The sequence below is a fragment of the Lonchura striata genome, chromosome 9, assembly GCF_050655825.1.
Source record: "Lonchura striata isolate lonStrDom1 chromosome 9, ASM5065582v1, whole genome shotgun sequence".
In the NCBI taxonomy this organism is placed as follows: domain Eukaryota; kingdom Metazoa; phylum Chordata; class Aves; order Passeriformes; family Estrildidae; genus Lonchura; species Lonchura striata.
The window spans coordinates 12,319,768-12,333,207 of NC_140711.1; positions in this window are offsets into that span (position 1 = coordinate 12,319,768).

A 13,440-nucleotide genomic window follows, 5' to 3' on the forward strand; every position below is an offset into this window, starting at 1 on the left:
AGGGCAGCACAAGTTTGAGGTGGGGACAACTTCGGTGTGGGGTCCATCCTTTGATATAAGGATTTTTGCAGTCAGGGCCAGGGACCCCTGGGCACATCCTTTGGCCATTTTCCCTGGGAAAGAAAACTCAGCAGTCCAGGTTCCTGATGTCAGTTTGTAGGGTTCCCTTGGGTCTATCAGGGCAGCACAAGTCTGAGGTGGGGACAACTTCGGTGTTGGGTCCATCCTTCGATATAAGGATTTTTTGCAGTCAGGGCCAGGGGCCCCTGTGCACATCCTTTTTCCATTTTCCCTGGGAAAGAAAACTCAGCAGTCCAGGTTCCTGATGTCAGTTTGTAGGGCTCCCTTGGGTCTATCAGGGCAGCACAAGTTTGAGGTGGGGACAACTTCGGTGTGGGGTCCATCCTTCGATATAAGGATTTTTTGCAGTCAGGGCCAGGGGCCCAGGGCCAGGGGCCCCTGGCAAATCCTTTTTCCATTTTCCCTGGGAAAGAAAACTCAGCAGTCCAGGTTCCTGATGTCAGTTTGTAGGGTTCCCTTGGGTCTATCAGGGCAGCACAAGTTTGAGGTGGGGACAACTTCGGTCTGGGGTCCATCCTTCGATATAAGGATTTTTTGCAGTGAGGTCCCAGCCCAGGTCCAGGGGCCCCTGGGCACAACCTTTGGACATTTTCCCTGGGAAAGAAAACTCAGCAGTCCAGGTTCCTGATGTCAGTTTGTAAGTCTCCCTTGGGTCTATCAGGGCAGCACAAGTTTGAGGTGGGGACAACTTCGGTGTGGGGTCCATCCTTTGATTTAAGGATTTTTGCAGTCAGGGCCAGGGATCCCTGGGCACGTCCTTTGGCCATTTTCCCTGGGTAAGAAAACTCAGCAGTCCAGGTTCCTGATGTCAGTTTGTAGGGTTCCCTTGGGTCTATCAGGGCAGCACAAGTCTGAGGTGGGGACAACTTCGGTGTTGGGTCCATCCTTCGATATAAGGATTTTTTGCAGTCAGGGCCAGGGGCCCCTGTGCACATCCTTTTTCCATTTTCCCTGGGAAAGAAAACTCAGCAGTCCAGGTTCCTGATGTCAGTTTGTAGGGCTCCCTTGGGTCTATCAGGGCAGCACAAGTTTGAGGTGGGGACAACTTCGGTGTGGGGTCCATCCTTCGATGTAAGGATTTTTTGCAGTCAGGGCCAGGGGCCCAGGGCCAGGGGCCCCTGGCAAATCCTTTTTCCATTTTCCCTGGGAAAGAAAACTCAGCAGTCCAGGTTCCTGATGTCAGTTTGTAGGGCTCCCTTGGGTCTATCAGCGTAGGACAAGTTTGAGGTGGGGACAACTTCGGTGTGGGGTCCATCCTTCGATATAAGGATTTTTTGCAGTCAGGGCCAGGAGCCCAGGGCCAGGGGCCCCTGTGCACATCCTTTTTCCATTTTCCCTGGGAAAGAAAACTCAGCAGTCCAGGTTCCTGATGTCAGTTTGTAGGGCTCCCTTGGGTCTATCAGGGCAGCACAAGTTTGAGGTGGGGACAACTTCGGTGTGGGGTCCATCCTTCGATATAAGGATTTTTTGCAGTCAGGGCCAGGGGCCCCTGGGCACAACCTTTTTCCATTTTCCCTGGGAAAGAAAACTCAGCAGTCCAGGTTCCTGATGTCAGTTTGTAGGGTTCCCTTGGGTCTATCAGGGCAGCACAAGTTTGAGGTGGGGACAACTTCGGTCTGGGGTCCATCCTTCGATATAAGGATTTTTTGCAGTGAGGTCCCAGCCCAGGTCCAGGGGCCCCTGGGCACATCCTTTTTCCATTTTCCCTGGGAAAGAAAACTCAGCAGTCCAGGTTCCTGATGTCAGTTTGTAGGGCTGCCTTGGTTGTATCAGGGCAGCACAAGTTTGAGGTGGGGACAACTTCGGTGTGGGGTCCATCCTTCTATATAAGGATTTTTTGCAGTCAGGGCCAGGGGCCCCTGGGCACATCCTTTTTCCATTTTCCCTGGGAAAGAAAACTCAGCAGTCCAGGTTCCTGATGTCAGTTTGTAGGGCTCCCTTGGGTCTATCAGGGCAGCACAAGTTTGAGGTGGGGACAACTTCGGTGTGGGGTCCATCCTTCGATATAAGGATTTTATGCAGTCAGGGCCAGGGGCCCAGGTGCAGGGGCCCCTGGGCACATTCTTTTTCCATTTTCTCTGGGAAAGAAAACTCAGCAGTCCAGGTTCCTGATGTCAGTTTGTAGGGCTGCCTTGGTTGTATCAGGGCAGCACAAGTTTGAGGTGGGGACAACTTCGGTGTGGGGTCCATCCTTCGATATAAGGATTTTTTGCAGTCAGGGCCAGGGGCCCCTGGGCACATCCTTTTTCCATTTTCCCTGGGAAAGAAAACTCAGCAGTCCAGGTTCCTGATGTCAGTTTGTAGGGCTCCCTTGGGTCTATCAGGGCAGCACAAGTTTGAGGTGGGGACAACTTCGGTGTGGGGTCCATCCTTCGATATAAGGATTTTTTGCAGTCAGGGCCAGGGGCCCCTGGGCACATCCTTTTTCCATTTTCCCTGGGAAAGAAAACTCAGCAGTCCAGGTTCCTGATGTCAGTTTGTAAGGCTCCCTTGGGTCTATCAGGGCAGCACAAGTTTCAGGAGGAGACAACTTCGGTGTGGGGTCCATCCTTTGATATAAGGATTTTTTGCAGTCAGGGCCAGGGACCCCTGGGCACAACCTTTGGACATTTTCCCTGGGAAAGAAAACTCAGCAGTCCAGGTTCCTGATGTCAGTTTGTAGGGCTCCCTTGGGTCTATCAGGGCAGCACAAGTTTGAGGTGGGGACAACTTTGGTGTGGGGTCCATCCTTCGATATAAGGATTTTTTGCAGTCAGGGCCAGGGGCCCCTGGGCACATCCTTTTTCCATTTTCCCTGGGAAAGAAAACTCAGCAGTCCAGGTTCCTGATGTCAGTTTGTAGGGCTCCCTTGGGTCTATCATGGCAGCACAAGTTTGAGGAGGGGACAACTTCGGTGTGGGGTCCATCCTTCGATATAAGGATTTTTTGCAGTCAGGGCCCGGAGCCCAGGGCCAGGGGCCCCTGGGCACATCCTTTTTCCATTTTCCCTGGGAAAGAAAACTCAGCAGTCCAGGTTCCTGATGTCAGTTTGTAGGGCTCCCTTGGGTCTATCAGGGCAGCACAAGTTTCAGGTGGCGACAACTTCGGTGTGGGGTCCATCCTTCGATATACGGATTTTTTGCAGTCAGGGCCAGGGGCCCCTGGGCACATCCTTTTTCCATTTTCCCTGGGAAAGAAAACTCAGCAGTCCAGGTTCCTGATGTCAGTTTGTAGGGCTCCCTTGGGTGTATCAGGGCAGCACAAGTTTGAGGTGGGGACAACTTCGGTGTGGGGTCCATCCTTCGATATAAGGATTTTTTGCAGTCAGGGCCAGGGACCCCTGGTCACAACCTTTGGCCATTTTCCCTGGGAAAGAAAACTCAGCAGTCCAGGTTCCTGATGTCAGTTTGTAGGGCTCCCTTGGGTCTATCAGGGCAGCACATGTTTGAGGTGGGGACAACTTCGGTGTGGGGTCCATCCTTCGATATAAGGATTTTTTGTAGTGAGGCCCCAGCCCAGGGCCAGGGGCCCCTGGGCACATCCTTTTTCCATTTTCCCTGGGAAAGAAAACTCAGCAGTCCAGGTTCCTGATGTCAGTTTGTAGGGCTCCCTTGGGTCTATCAGGGCAGCACAAGTTTGAGGTGGGGACAACTTTGGTGTGGTGTCCATCCTTCGATATAAGGATTTTTTGCAGTCAGGGCCAGGGGCCCCTGGGCACATCCTTTTTCCATTTTCCCTGGGAAAGAAAACTCAGCAGTCCAGGTTCCTGATGTCAGTTTGTAGGGCTCCCTTGGGTGTATCAGGACAGCACAAGTTTGAGGTGGGGACAACTTCGGTGTGGGGTCCATCCTTCGATATAAGGATTCTTTGCAGTCAGGGCCAGGGGCCCAGGGCCAGGGGCCCCTGGGCACATCCTTTTTCCATTTTCCCTGGGAAAGAAAACTCAGCAGTCCAGGTTCCTGATGTCAGTTTGTAGGGCTCCCTTGGGTCTATCAGGGCAGCACAAGTTTCAGGTGGCGACAAATTCGGTGTGGGGTCCATCCTTCGATATAAGGATTTTTTGCAGTCAGGGCCAGGGGCCCCTGGGCACATCCTTTTTCCATTTTCCCTGGGAAAGAAAACTCAGCAGTCCAGGTTCCTGATGTCAGTTTGTAGGGCTCCCTTGGGTCTATCAGGGCAGCACAAGTTTGAGGAGGGGACAACTTCGGTGTGGGGTCCATCCTTCGATATAAGGATTTTTTGCAGTCAGGGCCAGGGGCCCAGGGCCAGGGGCCCCTGGGCACATCCTTTTTCCATTTTCCCTGGGAAAGAAAACTCAGCAGTCCAGGTTCCTGATGTCAGTTTGTAGGGCTCCCTTGGGTCTATCAGGGCAGCACAAGTTTGAGGTGGGGACAACTTCGGTGTGGGGTCCATCCTTCGATATAAGGATTTTTTGCAGTCAGGGCCAGGGGCCCCTGGGCACAACCTTTGTACATTTTCCCTCGGAAAGAAAACTCAGCAGTCCAGGTTCCTGATGTCAGTTTGTAGGGCTCCCTTGGGTCTATCAGGGCAGCACAAGTTTGAGGTGGGGACAACTTCGGTGTGGGGTCCATCCTTCGATATAAGGATTTTTTGCAGTCAGGGCCAGGGACCCCTGGTCACAACCTTTGGCCATTTTCCCTGGGAAAAAAAACTCAGCAGTCCAGGTTCCTGATGTCAGTTTGTAGGGCTCCCTTGGGTCTATCAGGGCAGCACAAGTTTGAGGTGGGGACAACTTCGGTGTGGGGTCCATCCTTCGATATAAGGATTTTTTGTAGTGAGGCCCCAGCCCAGGGCCAGAGGCCCCTGGGCACATCCTTTTTCCATTTTCCCTGGGAAAGAAAACTCAGCAGTCCAGGTTCCTGATGTCAGTTTGTAGGGCTCCCTTGGGTCTATCAGGGCAGCACAACTTTGAGGAGGGGACAACTTCGGTGTGGGGTCCATCCTTCGATATATGGATTTTTTGCAGTCAGGGCCAGAGGCCCCTGGGCACATCCTTATTCCATGTTCCCTGGGAAAGAAAACTCAGCAGTCCAGGTTCCTGATGTCAGTTTGTAGGGCTCCCTTGGGTCTATCAGGGCAGCACAAGTTTGAGGTGGGGACAACTTTGGTGTGGTGTCCATCCTTCGATATAAGGATTTTTTGCAGTCAGGGCCAGGGGCCCCTGGGCACATCCTTTTTCCATTTTCCCTGGGAAAGAAAACTCAGCAGTCCAGGTTCCTGATGTCAGTTTGTAGGGCTCCCTTGGGTGTATCAGGACAGCACAAGTTTGAGGTGGGGACAACTTCGGTGTGGGGTCCATCCTTCGATATAAGGATTCTTTGCAGTCAGGGCCAGGGGCCCAGGGCCAGGGGCCCCTGGGCACATCCTTTTTCCATTTTCCCTGGGAAAGAAAACTCAGCAGTCCAGGTTCCTGATGTCAGTTTGTAGGGCTCCCTTGGGTCTATCAGGGCAGCACAAGTTTCAGGTGGCGACAAATTCGGTGTGGGGTCCATCCTTCGATATAAGGATTTTTTGCAGTCAGGGCCAGGGGCCCCTGGGCACATCCTTTTTCCATTTTCCCTGGGAAAGAAAACTCAGCAGTCCAGGTTCCTGATGTCAGTTTGTAGGGCTCCCTTGGGTCTATCAGGGCAGCACAAGTTTGAGGAGGGGACAACTTCGGTGTGGGGTCCATCCTTCGATATAAGGATTTTTTGCAGTCAGGGCCAGGGGCCCAGGTCCAGGGGCCCGTGGGCACATCCTTTTTCCATTTTCCCTGGGAAAGAAAACTCAGCAGTCCAGGTTCCTGATGTCAGTTTGTAGGGCTCCCTTGGGTCTATCAGGGCAGCACAAGTTTGAGGTGGGGACAACTTCGGTGTGGGGTCCATCCTTCGATATAAGGATTTTTTGCAGTCAGGGCCAGGGGCCCCTGGGCACAACCTTTGTACATTTTCCCTCGGAAAGAAAACTCAGCAGTCCAGGTTCCTGATGTCAGTTTGTAGGGCTCCCTTGGGTCTATCAGGGCAGCACAAGTTTGAGGTGGGGACAACTTCGGTGTGGGGTCCATCCTTCGATATAAGGATTTTTTGCAGTCAGGGCCAGGGACCCCTGGTCACAACCTTTGGCCATTTTCCCTGGGAAAAAAAACTCAGCAGTCCAGGTTCCTGATGTCAGTTTGTAGGGCTCCCTTGGGTCTATCAGGGCAGCACAAGTTTGAGGTGGGGACAACTTCGGTGTGGGGTCCATCCTTCGATATAAGGATTTTTTGTAGTGAGGCCCCAGCCCAGGGCCAGAGGCCCCTGGGCACATCCTTTTTCCATTTTCCCTGGGAAAGAAAACTCAGCAGTCCAGGTTCCTGATGTCAGTTTGTAGGGCTCCCTTGGGTCTATCAGGGCAGCACAACTTTGAGGAGGGGACAACTTCGGTGTGGGGTCCATCCTTCGATATATGGATTTTTTGCAGTCAGGGCCAGAGGCCCCTGGGCACATCCTTATTCCATTTTCCCTGGGAAAGAAAACTCAGCAGTCCAGGTTCCTGATGTCAGTTTGTAGGGCTCCCTTGGGTGTATCAGGGCAGCACAAGTTTGAGGTGGGGACAACTTCGGTGTGGGGTCCATCCTTCGATATAAGGATTCTTTGCTGTCAGGTCCAGGGGCCCAGGGCCAGGGGCCCCTGGGCACATCCTTTTTCCATTTTCCCTGGGAAAGAAAACTCAGCAGTCCAGGTTCCTGATGTCAGTTTGTAGGGCTCCCTTGGGTGTATCAGGGCAGCACAAGTTTGAGGTGGGGACAACTTCGGTGTGGGGTCCATCCTTCGATATAAGGATTTTTTGCAGTCAGGGCCAGTGGCCCAGGGCCAGGGGCCCCTGGCACATCCTTTTTCCATTTTCCCTGGGAAAGAAAACTCAGCAGTCCAGGTTCCTGATGTCAGTTTGTAGGGCTCCCTTGGGTCTATCAGGGCAGCACAAGTTTGAGGTGGGGAGAACTTCGGTGTGGGGTCCATCCTTCGATATAAGGATTTTTTGCAGTCAGGGCCAGGGACCCCTGGTCACAACCGTTGGCCATTTTCCCTGGGAAAAAAAACTCAGCAGTCCAGGTTCCTGATGTCAGTTTGTAGGGCTCCCTTGGGTCTATCAGGGCAGCACAAGTTTGAGGTGGGGACAACTTCGGTGTGGGGTCCATCCTTCGATATAAGGATTTTTTGTAGTGAGGCCCCAGCCCAGGGCCAGAGGCCCCTGGGCACATCCTTTTTCCATTTTCCCTGGGAAAGAAAACTCAGCAGTCCAGGTTCCTGATGTCAGTTTGTAGGGCTCCCTTGGGTCTATCAGGGCAGCACAAGTTTGAGGTGGGGACAACTTCGGTGTGGGGTCCATCCTTCGATATAAGGATTTTTTGCAGTCAGGGCCAGGGGCCCCTGGGCACAACCTTTGTACATTTTCCCTCGGAAAGAAAACTCAGCAGTCCAGGTTCCTGATGTCAGTTTGTAGGGCTCCCTTGGGTCTATCAGGGCAGCACAAGTTTGAGGTGGGGACAACTTCGGTGTGGGGTCCATCCTTCGATATAAGGATTTTTTGCAGTCAGGGCCAGGGACCCCTGGTCACAACCTTTGGCCATTTTCCCTGGGAAAAAAAACTCAGCAGTCCAGGTTCCTGATGTCAGTTTGTAGGGCTCCCTTGGGTCTATCAGGGCAGCACAAGTTTGAGGTGGGGACAACTTCGGTGTGGGGTCCATCCTTCGATATAAGGATTTTTTGTAGGGAGGCCCCAGCCCAGGGCCAGAGGCCCCTGGGCACATCCTTTTTCCATTTTCCCTGGGAAAGAAAACTCAGCAGTCCAGGTTCCTGATGTCAGTTTGTAGGGCTCCCTTGGGTCTATCAGGGCAGCACAACTTTGAGGAGGGGACAACTTCGGTGTGGGGTCCATCCTTCGATATATGGATTTTTTGCAGTCAGGGCCAGAGGCCCCTGGGCACATCCTTATTCCATTTTCCCTGGGAAAGAAAACTCAGCAGTCCAGGTTCCTGATGTCAGTTTGTAGGGCTCCCTTGGGTGTATCAGGGCAGCACAAGTTTGAGGTGGGGACAACTTCGGTGTGGGGTCCATCCTTCGATATAAGGATTCTTTGCTGTCAGGTCCAGGGGCCCAGGGCCAGGGGCCCCTGGGCACATCCTTTTTCCATTTTCCCTGGGAAAGAAAACTCAGCAGTCCAGGTTCCTGATGTCAGTTTGTAGGGCTCCCTTGGGTGTATCAGGGCAGCACAAGTTTGAGGTGGGGACAACTTCGGTGTGGGGTCCATCCTTCGATATAAGGATTTTTTGCAGTCAGGGCCAGTGGCCCAGGGCCAGGGGCCCCTGGCACATCCTTTTTCCATTTTCCCTGGGAAAGAAAACTCAGCAGTCCAGGTTCCTGATGTCAGTTTGTAGGGCTCCCTTGGGTCTATCAGGGCAGCACAAGTTTGAGGTGGGGACAACTTCGGTGTGGGGTCCATCCTTCGATATAAGGATTTTTTGCAGTCAGGGCCAGTGGCCCAGGGCCAGGGGCCCCTGGCACATCCTTTTTCCATTTTCCCTGGGAAAGAAAACTCAGCAGTCCAGGTTCCTGATGTCAGTTTGTAGGGCTCCCTTGGGTCTATCAGGGCAGCACAAGTTTGAGGTGGGGAGAACTTCGGTGTGGGGTCCATCCTTCAATATATGGATTTTTTGCAGTCAGGGCCAGGGGCCCCTGGGCACATCCTTTTTCCATTTTCCCTGGGAAAGAAAACTCAGCAGTCCAGGTTCCTGATGTCAGTTTGTAGGGCTCCCTTGGGTGTATCAGGACAGCACAAGTTTGAGGTGGGGACAACTTCGGTGTGGGGTCCATCCTTCGATATAAGGATTTTTTGCAGTCAGGGCCAGGGACCCCTGGTCACAACCTTTGGCCATTTTCCCTGGGAAAAAAAACTCAGCAGTCCAGGTTCCTGATGTCAGTTTGTAGGGCTCCCTTGGGTCTATCACGGCAGCACAAGTTTGAGGTGGGGACAACTTCGGTGTGGGGTCCATCCTTCGATATAAGGATTTTTTGCAGTCAGGGCCAGTGGCCCAGGGCCAGGGGCCCCTGGCACATCCTTTTTCCATTTTCCCTGGGAAAGAAAACTCAGCAGTCCAGGTTCCTGATGTCAGTTTGTAGGGCTCCCTTGGGTCTATCAGCGTAGGACAAGTTTGAGGTGGGGACAACTTCGGTGTGGGGTCCATCCTTCGATATAAGGATTTTTTGCAGTCAGGGCCAGGGGCCCCTGGGCACATCCTTTTTCCATTTTCCCTGGGAAAGAAAACTCAGCAGTCCAGGTTCCTGATGTCAGTTTGTAGGGCTCCCTTGGGTCTATCAGGGCAGCACAAGTTTGAGGTGGGGACAACTTCGGTGTGGGGTCCATCCTTCGATATAAGGATTTTTTGCAGTCAGGGCCAGGGGCCCCTGGGCACAACCTTTTTCCATTTTCCCTGGGAAAGAAAACTCAGCAGTCCAGGTTCCTGATGTCAGTTTGTAGGGTTCCCTTGGGTCTATCAGGGCAGCACAAGTTTGAGGTGGGGACAACTTCGGTCTGGGGTCCATCCTTCGATATAAGGATTTTTTGCAATGAGGTCCCAGCCCAGGTCCAGGGGCCCGTGGGCACATCCTTTTTCCATTTTCCCTGGGAAAGAAAACTCAGCAGTCCAGGTTCCTGATGTCAGTTTGTAAGTCTCCCTTGGGTCTATCAGGGCAGCACAAGTTTGAGGTGGGGACAACTTCGGTGTGGGGTCCATCCTTTGATATAAGGATTTTTGCAGTCAGGGCCAGGGACCCCTGGGCACAACCTTTGGCCATTTTCCCTGGGAAAGAAAACTCAGCAGTCCAGGTTCCTGATGTCAGTTTGTGGGGTTCCCTTGGGTCTATCAGGGCAGCACAAGTCTGAGGTGGGGACAACTTCGGTGTTGGGTCCATCCTTCGATATAAGGATTTTTTGCAGTCAGGGCCAGGGGCCCCTGTGCACATCCTTTTTCCATTTTCCCTGGGAAAGAAAACTCAGCAGTCCAGGTTCCTGATGTCAGTTTGTAGGGCTCCCTTGGGTCTATCAGGGCAGCACAAGTTTGAGGTGGGGACAACTTCGGTGTGGGGTCCATCCTTCGATATAAGGATTTTTTGCAGTCAGGGCCAGGGTCCCAGGGCCAGGGGCCCCTGGCACATCCTTTTTCCATTTTCCCTGGGAAAGAAAACTCAGCAGTCCAGGTTCCTGATGTCAGTTTGTAGGGCTCCCTTGGGTCTATCAGCGTAGGACAAGTTTGAGGTGGGGACAACTTCGGTGTGGGGTCCATCCTTCGATATAAGGATTTTTTGCAGTCAGGGCCAGGGGCCCCTGGGCACATCCTTTTTCCATTTTCCCTGGGAAAGAAAACTCAGCAGTCCAGGTTCCTGATGTCAGTTTGTAGGGCTCCCTTGGGTCTATCAGGGCAGCACAAGTTTGAGGTGGGGACAACTTCGGTGTGGGGTCCATCCTTCGATATAAGGATTTTTTGCAGTCAGGGCCAGGGGCCCCTGGGCACAACCTTTGTACATTTTCCCTCGGAAAGAAAACTCAGCAGTCCAGGTTCCTGATGTCAGTTTGTAGGGCTCCCTTGGGTCTATCAGGGCAGCACAAGTTTGAGGTGGGGACAACTTCGGTGTGGGGTCCATCCTTCGATATAAGGATTTTTTGCAGTCAGGGCCAGGGACCCCTGGTCACAACCTTTGGCCATTTTCCCTGGGAAAAAAAACTCAGCAGTCCAGGTTCCTGATGTCAGTTTGTAGGGCTCCCTTGGGTCTATCAGGGCAGCACAAGTTTGAGGTGGGGACAACTTCGGTGTGGGGTCCATCCTTCGATATAAGGATTTTTTGTAGTGAGGCCCCAGCCCAGGGCCAGAGGCCCCTGGGCACATCCTTTTTCCATTTTCCCTGGGAAAGAAAACTCAGCAGTCCAGGTTCCTGATGTCAGTTTGTAGGGCTCCCTTGGGTCTATCAGGGCAGCACAACTTTGAGGAGGGGACAACTTCGGTGTGGGGTCCATCCTTCGATATATGGATTTTTTGCAGTCAGGGCCAGAGGCCCCTGGGCACATCCTTATTCCATGTTCCCTGGGAAAGAAAACTCAGCAGTCCAGGTTCCTGATGTCAGTTTGTAGGGCTCCCTTGGGTCTATCAGGGCAGCACAAGTTTGAGGTGGGGACAACTTTGGTGTGGTGTCCATCCTTCGATATAAGGATTTTTTGCAGTCAGGGCCAGGGGCCCCTGGGCACATCCTTTTTCCATTTTCCCTGGGAAAGAAAACTCAGCAGTCCAGGTTCCTGATGTCAGTTTGTAGGGCTCCCTTGGGTGTATCAGGACAGCACAAGTTTGAGGTGGGGACAACTTCGGTGTGGGGTCCATCCTTCGATATAAGGATTCTTTGCAGTCAGGGCCAGGGGCCCAGGGCCAGGGGCCCCTGGGCACATCCTTTTTCCATTTTCCCTGGGAAAGAAAACTCAGCAGTCCAGGTTCCTGATGTCAGTTTGTAGGGCTCCCTTGGGTCTATCAGGGCAGCACAAGTTTCAGGTGGCGACAAATTCGGTGTGGGGTCCATCCTTCGATATAAGGATTTTTTGCAGTCAGGGCCAGGGGCCCCTGGGCACATCCTTTTTCCATTTTCCCTGGGAAAGAAAACTCAGCAGTCCAGGTTCCTGATGTCAGTTTGTAGGGCTCCCTTGGGTCTATCAGGGCAGCACAAGTTTGAGGAGGGGACAACTTCGGTGTGGGGTCCATCCTTCGATATAAGGATTTTTTGCAGTCAGGGCCAGGGGCCCAGGTCCAGGGGCCCGTGGGCACATCCTTTTTCCATTTTCCCTGGGAAAGAAAACTCAGCAGTCCAGGTTCCTGATGTCAGTTTGTAGGGCTCCCTTGGGTCTATCAGGGCAGCACAAGTTTGAGGTGGGGACAACTTCGGTGTGGGGTCCATCCTTCGATATAAGGATTTTTTGCAGTCAGGGCCAGGGGCCCCTGGGCACAACCTTTGTACATTTTCCCTCGGAAAGAAAACTCAGCAGTCCAGGTTCCTGATGTCAGTTTGTAGGGCTCCCTTGGGTCTATCAGGGCAGCACAAGTTTGAGGTGGGGACAACTTCGGTGTGGGGTCCATCCTTCGATATAAGGATTTTTTGCAGTCAGGGCCAGGGACCCCTGGTCACAACCTTTGGCCATTTTCCCTGGGAAAAAAAACTCAGCAGTCCAGGTTCCTGATGTCAGTTTGTAGGGCTCCCTTGGGTCTATCAGGGCAGCACAAGTTTGAGGTGGGGACAACTTCGGTGTGGGGTCCATCCTTCGATATAAGGATTTTTTGTAGTGAGGCCCCAGCCCAGGGCCAGAGGCCCCTGGGCACATCCTTTTTCCATTTTCCCTGGGAAAGAAAACTCAGCAGTCCAGGTTCCTGATGTCAGTTTGTAGGGCTCCCTTGGGTCTATCAGGGCAGCACAACTTTGAGGAGGGGACAACTTCGGTGTGGGGTCCATCCTTCGATATATGGATTTTTTGCAGTCAGGGCCAGAGGCCCCTGGGCACATCCTTATTCCATTTTCCCTGGGAAAGAAAACTCAGCAGTCCAGGTTCCTGATGTCAGTTTGTAGGGCTCCCTTGGGTGTATCAGGGCAGCACAAGTTTGAGGTGGGGACAACTTCGGTGTGGGGTCCATCCTTCGATATAAGGATTCTTTGCTGTCAGGTCCAGGGGCCCAGGGCCAGGGGCCCCTGGGCACATCCTTTTTCCATTTTCCCTGGGAAAGAAAACTCAGCAGTCCAGGTTCCTGATGTCAGTTTGTAGGGCTCCCTTGGGTCTATCAGGGCAGCACAAGTTTGAGGTGGGGACAACTTCGGTGTGGGGTCCATCCTTCGATATAAGGATTTTTTGCAGTCAGGGCCAGGGTCCCAGGGCCAGGGGCCCCTGGCACATCCTTTTTCCATTTTCCCTGGGAAAGAAAACTCAGCAGTCCAGGTTCCTGATGTCAGTTTGTAGGGCTCCCTTGGGTCTATCAGCGTAGGACAAGTTTGAGGTGGGGACAACTTCGGTGTGGGGTCCATCCTTCGATATAAGGATTTTTTGCAGTCAGGGCCAGGGGCCCCTGGGCACATCCTTTTTCCATTTTCCCTGGGAAAGAAAACTCAGCAGTCCAGGTTCCTGATGTCAGTTTGTAGGGCTCCCTTGGGTCTATCAGGGCAGCACAAGTTTGAGGTGGGGACAACTTCGGTGTGGGGTCCATCCTTCGATATAAGGATTTTTTGCAGTCAGGGCCAGGGGCCCCTGGGCACAACCTTTGTACATTTTCCCTCGGAAAGAAAACTCAGCAGTCCAGGTTCCTGATGTCAGTTTGTAGGG